Below are 13,603 nucleotides of genomic sequence, written 5' to 3'. Positions count from 1 at the left end.
ACTTTACAACAATTTAATGAACTAATCAAAAAAAAAAAAAAAAAAAATATGGACAAATTTTTAACTCCTAATCGTCTGGATATCTCTCCTAGCTCGACCGGCACAAACAAAACATTTAAACATTGGCTTCAGACTATATCATCTCTCATATGAAGAACAACCACCGAGAACACAACTGATATTGACAGGTTAGACATTTTGATAAATCATGTTTCTCCCGACGTATATGAATACATCGCAGAACATACGACGTATGCCTCTGCTCTGAATCATCTCAGTGATTTACATATAAAACCCACTAACGAAATTTTCGCTAGACATACGTTGTCAACTCGAAGACAAAAAGATGATGAAAACATCGATGAATACGTAGAATCGCTACTGTTGTTAGCTAAAGATTGTGACTTTCAGGCAGTTAATGCTATTGAAAGCAGAGACGCTTGCATCAGAGACGCCTTCATTACTGGTTTACGTTCCAACTCTACCGACAGAGATTGCTTGAGAATAGAACACGTGACTTAAATACGGCCGCCAACCAAGCTAGAGCTCTTCATTCAGTAAACTTTTGAATCCTACGCTCATTCTGAATCTTACACTCGTTCTTATGACACGCTGGTTACTGTTAATGTAGTGAAAATTGAATGTGACTGCAGTCACGGAGGTGGGCTGCATGTGCGAACTCGAAACCCGAGTGATGGAAGACAAGAAGGCGACAAATCAGCAGGTTCCAATGCGCATTAATTTGCATAAATGAGATTATATAAGGCTGGGAGTTAAGATGTTTGGGAGAGTCGAGCCGTTGAGTTCTCGAGAACCGGATGGAACCTGGTTAGAGTAGAGAGTGTCGCCGAGAATCGAGTCCCAGGTTTTTTTTGCGATTAGGGTTAACAATGAACAAAACTATCATAATAAATCTGAGGATGAATTTTGTGATACTTCTGCTTTCATAAAAACTAAATCTACTTGCTATTTTTGTGGGTATTCCAGACACGATCGGAAATTTTGTCCAGCGAGGTCTGCCATTTGTAAAAAATATCATGTTAAAGGTCATTTCGCGAGGGCGTGTCAAAATTCTCAGAAATCTACATCTGCTTCTATTCAATCTCAAGCCACGTCAGCATCTGCACAGTCACACAAGCTAATGTCCATATTGTCTCATCCTCCAACAAAGAAAAACAATTTTTTTGAAATACATCTGCTTCTTCTTTGGGTAGGTTAGAATCAACTTCTATATACATTCTAGTCGGGAAAACTGAAGCAACAGCTATGATAGACACTGGGAGCTCTGGATCCTTCCTCTCGGAAGACTTTGTTAAGAAAAATAAATTGAAAGTACAACCAACTACTGGAAGGGTACATATGGCCTCTTCGTCACTTAATCTCCAGTGAAAGGACAGTGTACTGTCAACATCAATTTACAAGGTGAGTAGTACACTAACACAAAATTTGAAATTTTACTGGATCTTTGCAGTGATGTCATTCTCGGTCGAGACTTCATGAGGTAGCATTCTAGTGTTTCTCTTAACTTTGGTGGTTATGAGGGAAGTCTCCAAATCCCTAGCTCTGTTTCCTGCAATGTACAGTCTGCTTTAGTAGAAACACTATCTCTTTTCGCAAACCTTTCTCCGGACTGTAAACTTATTACCACTAAATCTAGGAGGTTTGGAAATCAAGATAAACAATTCATATAGTCAGAAATTCAGAAAATGCTCCGGAAAGGAGTAATTGAAGAAAGTACCTCACCTTTGAGAGCCCAAGTTTTAATAGTTACTGGCGAGCGTCACAGAAAAAGATTGGTTGTTGATTACAGTCGAACAATCAATAGATTCACATCATTAGACGCTTACCCTCTACCAAGGATTGATGATTTTGCTGCTGAAATTTCCAGATATAAAATTTACAGCTACCTTGATTTAAAGAGTGTGTATCAAAAGATAACCATTCGAGAGGAAGAGAAAATCTACACTGCCTTTGAGGCGAACGGAAAATTATATCAGTTTTGTAGAATTCCGTTTGGCATCACTAATAGTGTCGCTTGTTTCCAAAGAACGATGGACAACATCATCAAGCAACATAAGTTGCAGAGAGTTCATGCATATGTTGACAATATAGTTATAGTCGGGAATACCCAAAAGGAGCATGATGAAAATCTTGCAAAATTTCGTAAAGTTGCTCAGGTCCATAACCTGACTTTCAACGAAGCAAAGTCTATATTGTCAACTACGTCAATAGATTTCCTTGGTTACACAATAACACACGGAACAATTAAACCAGATGGTGAACGACTATGACCACTCAGAGAACTACCTTTTCCAAAAGACAAAGCTGCTATGTGCCGAGTCATTGGATTATTTTCATATTATTCACAATGGATATCTAAATTCTCCGAGAAAATAAAACCTCTTGTTAACAATGACTCTTTTCCCATCAACACAGAATCTAAGAAGGTTTTCAATAACATCAAAGACAAAATCGGAAAGGCTCTGCTCCATTCAATAAATGAAGATCTTCCCCTAGTGGTTGAAACTGATGCCTCAGATACCGCTATAGCGGCCACTCTCAATCAAGTTGGTTGACCAGTTGCCTTTTTCTCGAGGTCTCTTACTCACGCTGAATGCAAACATGCTTCCATCGGAAAAGAAGCGTATGCTATTGTGGAAGCAATCAAAAAGTAGTCACCCTACCTATCGGCCAGGCATTTCATAATATTTACTGAACTACATGTTCAATTCAAAAAGACCAGGAAAAATTAAAAACAATAAAATTCAAAGGTGGAGAATGGAATTCGGATGCTACAATTATGATATCATGTATCGGCTTGGAAGAAATAACATTTCTACTGACGCACTCTCACAAGCTTAAAACTAAACTATTAGATATTCACATGTCTCTCTGCCACCCGGGAATCACACGAATGGCACATTTTGTGAAAGTTCGAAATCTTCCTTATTCGCTAGAAGAAATCAAATAAGTGTGTGCCCCATATGTGCACGGTGGAAACCAAGGTTCCACTCTCCAAACTCAACCCCTCTTATCAAAGCTACTTAGCGAATGGAAAGACTCAACATAGATTTCAAAGGACTGCTCCCCTCTACATCGAAGAACCGGCACCTACTAGTAGTAGTGGACTCAATCCAATGCAATGTCAGGTCTCCTTGCCAATTCTTTTTAATTCAATCATTGTAGTCCGTGTGTGATCAAATCATGGTTAGTTTGATACTGTAGTCAGACCTCACTTTTTATCTTACTTATTGTGTTTGTCTATTGCTTTGATTAAAGGTGAATATATATTTTGTTCATATTTTCACTCATAAACATTACACGGATGCATAAGACAATTGGTAGGAATTTCTTACAAGTTGATTGCCTTATTACCTTCGATTTAACTGACTCACAAATTCTCTGATTGCATCTTCAAATCAGCCAGCAAAATCCATCAAGCTCTTACTGTTACACAATTATAGGTGCCAAGTTCAGTTGATGTGTTCAAAGTTAGCTGACAAGATATTCTTCATTTTTTCAAAAATGTATCATGTTGAGAGTCTATTAATTGTTAGAATATACCTTCATTTAGCAGTTGTCTGCAAGTTTTGATGAATTTGTAGTGGACTGATGGATACATTATATATATCCCTCAATCGTACAAAATATGAAAAATGATTTGAATTGGGAAAGGAAAAATAAATTGCTTTGAGGAAGGAACGAACAACGTGTTTACTTGAATTAAATGAACTAGGATTTATTTTGTGAAGAAACAAGTGAAAGAAAAGGGTACAACACGTGTTCATGTCCGCGTTCATCTCTCACTGTTTACTGGTGAGGAGGAAAGTCTGTTGTAGTATAGAGAGATAGAGAAAATGAGAAAAAGTCAATCCAGGCCATGGAAATAGAAAACGTGTAAAGTGTACATACTGTCTGTTAGCTCGTGCCCCATACATAGTAGCAGGATACGTGATGTGCACCGGTGCATGCCTCCCGAAAGGGAGGCGGCTGGTTAGCCGAACCTCTCAGCTCGAGAGCTGGTCCGAAAAGGAAGATGCTGCTTATTGCTCTTGCTTTTATACTTGTTTCCGGTGGTCTTTTGCGTATGTGTGGATTTCCTTTGAAAGGGGAAGTGATGTTGTCCTTGTGTGCGTACATGTGCGCTTGTGCGAGTACACGTGTGTATGTTAGCGTGTGTGTGTATACACGTGTATGTGAGTGTATATACGCGAGCGTGAATATATGTATGTGTGTGGACGTGTGCGTGTATGTTTGTGTGCACGTATGTATGTGACAAGTAATATAGCTTAAGATGTGAACGCGTGTTTTTGTGTGAGACTAGAAAAGGCTCCCACAAATTCTTCACTCCTAGCATTGGTGCTGAGTTCTGGTTTGGTGTGTAATATAATAATCTTGTGTAGATCCGTGATAAAACGATCTATATTATTTACAACATTGAACATTTAAATCTTTTTTAGTATAAAATCATGATCAGCAGAGGAGTAGTACCTTTCCGAGTTGACTTTCTGTGGCATCCTCAACTTGTCTCCATGCAATCAGCACTATGTGATTGCATAAGATAGCATATTTTGCGGTTGCAATTTGTGAATGACTATCCATGCATGACGAAGAGGTACACCCTTTAATATATTAATGTGCATGGGCATAGACAGAACACAGTAGTGAGTAGCAGTAGTTTCTGGGGCGTCCAATAAAAGTGTGATAGCGGCTCAGAAAACAGTTTGTTTGTGTGAATGTCCATCTTCCTGACAATGGACAAATACATTGCTCCAGTTAGTTGAGAACTATAATGAGATGGTGTCTTGACAAAATACCCGCTGTTCCCTTGGAAGAGTATTAGGAAGGGCATCCAACTGTAAAATTTTGCTTCAATCTCATATGTCATGTAAAACATGGCAGAACTTCCAACCCTCAGATATGGGGTAAAACCGAGTAAAAAAGTAAAAGTAAAACCGAGTAAAAAGAAGAAAAGAAGAAGTCTTATCACCAGCTCATAATGCAAAAGATGGAATTATGAAAGATAGTTCCAGAAAGGCAAGATTTCTCAAACTCTATAATATCCTGCAAAGGATGTAAAAAGAATTCACACTGATGGATTGATAGACCTGTGGGGGAAATGCTTGCTTTAATTATAGAATAATCATGAACACACAGAGAGAAAGTGTACCAGAAATATTGCTTCTGTTATTCATATCTGCTGCCAGTTGAGAGAGATTGCTTTCTTTAGTCAAGTTTTTCCTTTCAATATTTCAAAGTAGCTACAAAGGAACTTTGGCTTTTTAAATCGTGTTTACTATTTACCAGCAGTTAAGAGACAAAAAGAAACATGATCTGGAGAATATAAAAAGGGACGTTTGTGATAAAAACTATTCCAGCCTTATGAACAGTTTTCTACCAGGAAACAACATCTAATCGAATCAGTAGATATTTATCTGGCTGAATAATGTAAACTTGCAATATTTCTTGGAGGAGTTCCTGACCAAACTTTTATGGCAGGATTGCTAACTTGTTCAAAATGACTCTTATGCTCTTTAGCATTTAACTAGATTAGACTGTTCTCATTTTGAGTGTTATTCTCAAGTCAAGGATCCATGGCGTAATGGATAAAGTACTAACTAACTAAAATTCAGTTCTAAAACTCTTCTGAAGGTTGAGGGTCAATCCTCAGTGTGGGCGATAATAAAAATACAATTGCGAATTACTTAAATTTCTACCTTATTATGGCTGACAGAACGAGAACATCCTACTCCTGTGGATTAAATAAAGAGTTCAGTTTAGAATACTCCCCGAATTCTTCAATTTGACAGAAAGATTCTCGAGTTCAACATGGTATACTTGAAAAGGTTGTAGGTTACATTATTTGAAACGTGAGAATAGCACTCAAAATGAGAACAGTAGTCCAAATAATTCAAATAATTTAAATTATCAATCCTCATCTCACAAATTCAGAAACATAAGACTGCTGTATTTAGTTACTGACTCAGCATGTGTCCATGCTGGATATTTAATACACTGTCTGGAAAGACACACAAAAACCTAAAAAAAAAAGTTTTATCCTGAGAAGACTTTGTTCATTAATGATACTAATTGCCAAGTATAAGCTAGCTGTCGACATCAGATTGGTCAAATCAAATCAGAAACGATCAAACAAATTGACCAGGATGCCACAAAAATGGCTTGATATAAGAAGGAAAATAGCACTCATTGGACTACAACTTGGATGTGTTCAAGTCCAACGTTAACAAATTCCTAATGAACCGCCCCCTTAAGTAAACACTCTATCAAATCTCCACACTAACGTAATGTACTTGCAATAACCCTTATCCCTGAGTGGCTTCCGAGCCTTGATAAGTGGTGATCACTGTGTAAAAAACAAAAAAATAAAAAAAAACTGTTAAATGTAAATAAATAACTACATAGTTTGATTATTCTAAAACATATATTAGCCGACAAAACATTTTGGCTTGAATAATAATAATTGTTGACTAGCACACGTTCCAGCATTGCCCGGTCAATATCTAACACACATAGCATTAAAGATCACCTGAGGTTTTTACATAATCTACAATGTTTATCTAGAAATTCCTAAATTTGATAACATTCCAAAGTTATTGGAAATAAAAACTTCATTCTAAAACACCTATTTTAGCTGACATTCTACTTAAACTTATGAAACACAATAATGATAATCGACTAGTCTCTGGCATTGCCTCGGAACCAATAACATAACATATAGATAAAAACTCAACAGTCAATTCACAAAATATTGTGAAGGACAGGTTACTGTGAGAATAAATCCATGCACTGTCCTCATAGATGACATTTGCTAGACTACATGCAAAAATCAATGCATGAGATACTTTTGATCATAAGTGAAGTGGATGTCAGAGATGCCAGTGATGCACCTACACAAGTGGATAAATTAACACACCTTAGTCATCAGAAAGCAATTTACTAAGATAGAGAATTAATGGTGCCATGGTGTTGATAACATGTTCACATGCACAAATGGACAGAAATTATTTGCCTTCTTGCAAAGCAACTGGTCCAAAGGTAAGGAAACAATTGTACCCGACAAAGTGCATGCGTAAAAAGGCCCAACCATGAGTATTTTCAAAATCCGGGAGAGTGAGACAAGATTTGCCAGGTTATGCAAATAGCTCGTTATGCACAATTTATGATGCGTAAACACCTCAGCAAATAGATTTATTTATAATGAAACGTTTTTAAGTTCAATAAAATAATAATTCATATCAAGTTTTATTTCAAACAGGAACTGAAGCAGTTTGAATGAAAAGCTTATTTCTTTTCTTGCTTATGAGTGAATTTTTCTAACCTCCATTATTTTTAAATTTTGGACTGGTCATGTGACCTATTTTTGCCAACCGAATTGTGAGTGAGGTCATCCGTTATGTTTATCTAATCTGCTTATTGAAATTTCTTTTCTTTTCAGTTTTTATATCTCGAATTTCTCACAGGGTAATATTTTAAGCTAAAACCTTCTCGTCGATTACATTGTGCCTAATTTTACTTTCGTGTGGAGAAGAGTAAATAATGATTTCTGGACGACTGCTTAGTGGGATCAGTTTAACTTGAAACAAAAAAGAAAGAAGGAAAGAAAATAGAAAAGAAGAGAAAATAATTATAACTTAAAGGAGACAAAAACAGAAGAAAAAAAAAGCAACTAGTACTACTATTACTATTCTCACATTCGGTGTTTGATTGTACAGTTTGGCAAAAAAAAAAAAAAAAAAAGAAAAGCAAATTATAATACTACCATGTTTTTACAGCACAAGTGCAGCAATATGGATATGAAATATAAAATCAAAATGAGAAAATTAAATAAAGCAAAGCAAATTATTTCGTATGAATAATAAAATTCTTGAAAGGGAAGAAGCTTCATTAAAATTGTGGTGGAGGCTAAACTTAAAAAATTAAAAAACTGTTCTTATAAAGTTGTAGGAAAGAAAATCGAAACTTTAATTTTAAGATAGTACAACTAGTTTATACTTGGGTGTATGCATATGTGTGATTCAATAACATTTAAAACTTTTTTTCAACTTGTGACTCAAGAATGAATTCAGTTCAGTGGCCCTCGGTTATTTGTGAAGTGTTTCCACTGGTTGAAAGAAAAAAGGAAAATAAACGTGATTACATGACGTTAGTTACAAATAACACACATGAAAGACATTGGTGAAGTTGAGATACTTCTCAGAGATAGCGATTTTGTATTGGCGTCTGTGTTCAACTAACTGGCGTTGCCTGAGATGAAAAGAAAAGGATAACTAGACTTTCACTTAAAACATATCAACATCTTCTCTGCAATTAAATCAACCTTTTCAACAAATATATACATTTTTTTCTCTACATTTCATATTAACTTTATTTAACAGTTCTATCAACACGGGAACACAAGAATATAAGGCAAGTTGGCTCAGCTGGCAGGTATTAGAGAAAAGAAATTGAGTTTAGGCCTGTTAGTCCCAACAGCCATGACAACACGTGAGTGAGGAAATGTTACGTCTGTCTACACTGTGTGTCAAATGATCTGGGTGGAAAAAGGAAAAGGTGAGCATGTGCATTGTGTTCAAAACGCCCACATTGTTGCTATGTTAGTTTGGGCATGTGAAATGCTGCTCTGATCAACTGTGAATCGCATGTGAGTTTGGACATAGAGAGACAAAAAGGGTTGGACTTTCTCTTAAATCTCAATTACCGGAAGTGACGTCAGGAATAGTCCATTGTCAGAATCTGTAGGGGTGCCATCCTAACACCCACCTCACAAACTTTTTCTTTGTAAAAACTGTTAATATCTCTTATGTTTAGGATCGATCATTAGTGGATCGGTGACTTTCCTTTTCCGAAATGACTGTCATGGTTCTGATGTTGATCGGTGAGGGTCGAGATCGAATGTCTCGAAAATGGACTCTTGATGTTACAAATAAAGTCATCCTTTTCTGCTTCTCGTACCACTGTTGAGTTTATTGAATACCTCCTCTGGTGTGGGGACGGGATAGTGGTAATCTTTTAGAGCTGCATTTAGGCCTGTGGAAAAAATCCGCATAGACACAAATGTGGTTGGTCTTTTTCATAAAAGTGCTCATTTTTGATAGTATTCCAGCCTTTTCTAGCCAATCCAGTTCCTTATCAATTTTCTCGACTGCCACAAACAAGACATTTCACTTCTTGAAAATGAGTAGAGTATATCCTTTCAGTTCAAATCTGGATATAGCCTTGGTACATCTTCCTAGTCCAGATGAAAAAACTTCTGGAAATTTTCCTTTTAACTCATTCTTTAATTGCTGTGCTCCCATAGATTTTTTTATCTTATGACAGAAATTCTTTATTGGTTGGTCCCAGAGTTTAAATTGCTCCATCCAATCTGTTCCAAAGAGGTTTTCAGATGTCTTGTGCACAAACACTCTTACTTTTTGGTGTTACTATTTAATGTCACATAGAATATCAGCTTTCCCTCAAATTTTATTTTATTGTCTGTCGCTACATGAGTTAGTTAGTTCTCCTCGTTAGTTTCTTCAACCATTTCCATATTTGTATGTTAATGATTGACATGTCTGAACCGGATTCCAGCTGTGAATCCACTTCCTTGTTGAGGATGTTAACAGCTACATATTTCTGCTGGTTCCTCCCTGATTCAATGTCGGATCTCACTTATTGGACCCTGTCATTTCTTTTGTATTGATTTGTGGCCTTTCCTGACACACTCATGGCATATTTTATTTTTGTAAAAATAGTCTATAGACCAATGTTGTCTGCTGCAATAACTGCATGGACTTATCGGCAATTGAAGTAACAATTTCTCCTCCAACATTTATTGCCACTGTTGCCATTTATCTTCTTGTTCCTTGTGGAACTGCAGGAAAAGTTGTTGTTGCTGCTGAAACTACTGTTGAAATTGCAACTGGAGCTGTTTATTTTGTTCTTTAAAATTTTCCTCTGGTTTTGGCTGTACGTTATGCAACTATGTGATAATGGCCTTCCAGTCTTCCACCTTGGATATCTACTCCAAGTAAACGACAAAAATCCTTTGTTCTTTTATATGAACACTGGAAAAAAATCTCAGAGGGAACAAAAACTGTCCTATCTTTATGTGAGTGTGTGTAAATGCTGTAAAAAATTTTTTGATATATATATCACTTGGGGTTTTCAGGTCTAAAACATTGAAAGCCGAAATAAAAATGGGGTAAAACTTCTTTTCCAAATATTTATCAGTGAACAAAAATGGAATCTTTGCATTTTAGCCAAAAAATGTCCTTTTTTTTCTTGCTTCATAAAATAAAATGTTCACTTCCAACAACAGTCAGGAAAAAGAAAATATTAAAAATTCGAGGAGAAAAAAATCTTGAACAAATTAAAAAAAAAAAGGTGTATTTCAGTTTTCCAGTTTGCAATGAATTAAATCAATGAAATGATACATGAATGTTAAATTAGGTCAGCCTTTAAAAATGAACAGTTTCTTTTCTTCAAAGGAGACAGTTGTGTTTTTTCTTTCTTTTTTGCAACAAGTAAAAAAGTTCAATTGCAAAACGCTTTGTAACAGAAGTTGGGTTTTTTAAAAACTTTTTTCTCAAGAAAAAACAAAAAAAATTACGGTTTGAGTTTCCATTCTACTTTCTTGCATTCTTTTTTTTTTTTTTTTTCTTGTGAGTAGCTTTGACGTCCATTATGATTTTATTTGTGGGACCTTTGAGAAAATGTCTTTTTAACACCAACCGGGTTTTGCTTGTGAATTTCCGTGAATAAATTCTTTTCGGTTTACCATCAATTGTTTTTTTTTTTTTTAAATTCAAATTCCTTCATAGCCAGTTTGTTGTGGTATTTTAAAATTTTATTTTCCTTCACAAGTTCTAAAAATTTCATCGCCAGTTTGTTGTGGATTAAATGTTGAAAGAAGAATGATAAAGCTTGGAAACAGAGAAATGAAATATGTATTAACAGAAAATACAGAAACGTATATTGGTTTAGTGGGACTCTGCTCAACTGGAAGTATAAAGCAAGGTTACAATTCACTCCAACTGAGTCTCAGCTTCAGACTACTCAATAGCAGAAACTGGTTACCGGAAGTGACATCAGAAATAATCCATAGTCAGAATCTGTAGAGGTGCCACCCTAACACCTTGCAAGCTACATGAGTTAATGAAGAGTTTGTCATAATTCTATTCTTACATATGAGCTGATTAAGATTGTTGACAAATCCACTTGTGTACACACTGCTAATGGGTATTTTGCAAGCCTTCTTGATCTTTCCTAACAGCTTGTCCTGAACAGTACACACATACTATATCCTTTGAGATCCTTCGATCATTCAGTTGTCAAAAAGACTTCAGATGCCCCTTTCCATTGAAGTGTATCGATATGCAAGACCTGATTGAGATAGTTTCATGTCTGAAATTCCTCTGCATTCCATTTTCAGAAAAAAAATATGTCTCGTGTCACCTCAGATACTGAGAGCCTTATACCCTCTTCAAAACTCCAACTGAGCCCAAACAGTCAGCTATGATACATCCCTGCATGTGCTGCTGTCATTACACACAGAAACTACTATTTCAATTGTTTGCAATGAAATAGATGCCCTAAAACTAAAACCGCCTTTAAAACAACCCACAAACAGTGCAAGCGGATTATAGAAAACACAAAAGAATCCTATTCTGAATTTGTTAATGTTAAAGTTGCTGAGCAGAGGCTTGGTCCTCATGAGTAATGAACAGATCTAAGACTTCTATTCCAACCATTATTAATGAATCAATGTCTGATAAAGCTAAAATTTTTACAAAAAACTTTGTATTAAATTCCAACATATACGATCAGGGATACCTATTTCCAGAATTTCACTGTGTGTTCAAAAATACTCATCTATATATTTGTTCAGAGTGTTGTCAAACTTATCAAAACCTTGATGCCAGTAAGGCAACTTTTCTTACAGTCATTATGCTTAAGAATCTGCTGCCGAAATTTGCTCCCATCCTTACAAAACTGTTCAACCATTGCCTAAAGAAGAAATGTTTTCCATCTTTTTAAAAAATTTTGTTGGTCTGCCTAGCATTTAAAAATACTCGAGATCAGTCTTCTGCACTTCATTACAAACCAATCAGCCTCGCACCATGAATAAGTTGACTAAATTTATGATAAATCAAGAAAATCAAGAAATTGCCAATAATCTCAGCTAAAGCAGTCTATTTAGTGACAAGCAATATGGATTTCGTTCTGCAAGAAGCACATTGTATCAATGTCTCAAGACTCTATTTTAGGTCCAACACTCTTCCTGATATTCCTCAATGATTTTCCAAATAATATTCTGAGATCATTTGCTGACATCTATAGCAGCACGTTGAAAAGTATTGTTCATCAAGATTTTGCTGATTCTCACTATCTTAACCTAGAGCACATAGTGTAGTGACGGAGAAAGCAGCTTATTAGTTTTAACCCCTCTAAAACCAAACATCTCTTCTTTAACCACCAATGCCCAGATTCTTTTTTTTTGCCTTAATTGAAATGATTTGGCGAGAAGCCACTCAGAGCACTGTTTCTTGCCTTGATAGAGTACAAAATCGAATTCGCAATCTATTAGGAAATAATCTATTCTGTTCTCTACAGCTCCTTTGTTTCAAAAGAGTTGCTAGTCTTTCTCTATGCTATCATAGAGTATTCACAGTGTTACATGCTCCCTTGGGGTCTTATTTCTTAATATTCCAGGAAATCAGAAATAATCAGTGTGTTGAGAGGGTGATTGATAGGAGCATGCGCTAAGCAACATTTCAACTTACCTTGCTGTCAAAATTTTAATAACATATAAGTTATCACAATTTTAACTTATAAGCTTCGGAGGGGTTAAGCCAATTACCGGTGCATTTAAACAGAGTTCGCATGACAATGTCTACCTAGAGAAAGGTAAAGACGACATCTTTGGTTAAAAAAAAATATTAACATAATTCTTGCTTTTTCTTCTTCTTGAAGACTCATAATATACACAAGTCGGCAACAATTTAAATTCCAAAGTCAAACAATAGAAAAGAATGAAGCAGTTAACAGTCTCTTTCAAGATGGATCATGTAATGTAGATGTATGAGCACACTAAAGTCGATTCATTCGAGGAGTTTTATAAATTCTCTTTTTTTTCTATGTTACCTCTTGCTTGTTGATACTGGAGCCCCAAAATCATTCAACAAGTGTGGACTGGACTTAACAGCAACTGACTGACTGACTCATGCCCAAAATAATGGTTGCTTGAATTGAATAGTTGCTTTAGCACTAGAGTTGGTTAGTTTATTTTTTTTTTTATCCAATCTGATTGCCCACTGATGGCTCTGAGATTATCTATTTTGGGTGATAACGATCTTGGATCGTCATAACAGTAAAAAATCGTTTTCTTACTATAAAGTTAGCAGTTAACAGACAGGAAACTCAAGATCAAAAGAGAACTGATGCCAAAGTGTGGTCTCATATAAAGCTGTGAAAATCTTTAAATTCATTAATTCATTTATACCTGATTCAACCTTTGAAAATGTTCTAAGTTTTTTTCAAACTTTTTAGTCCCCTCTTGTAATGTTAGCCAATGTTGAAGCACTAGACAAAACCCCACATT

This window comes from Euprymna scolopes, chromosome 10, assembly GCF_053919585.1.
Source record: "Euprymna scolopes isolate OS-2025 chromosome 10, ASM5391958v1, whole genome shotgun sequence".
Taxonomy (NCBI): domain Eukaryota; kingdom Metazoa; phylum Mollusca; class Cephalopoda; order Sepiida; family Sepiolidae; genus Euprymna; species Euprymna scolopes.
The sequence above is the reverse complement of the archived record's forward strand: the minus strand, read 5'-3'. Positions refer to the sequence as shown.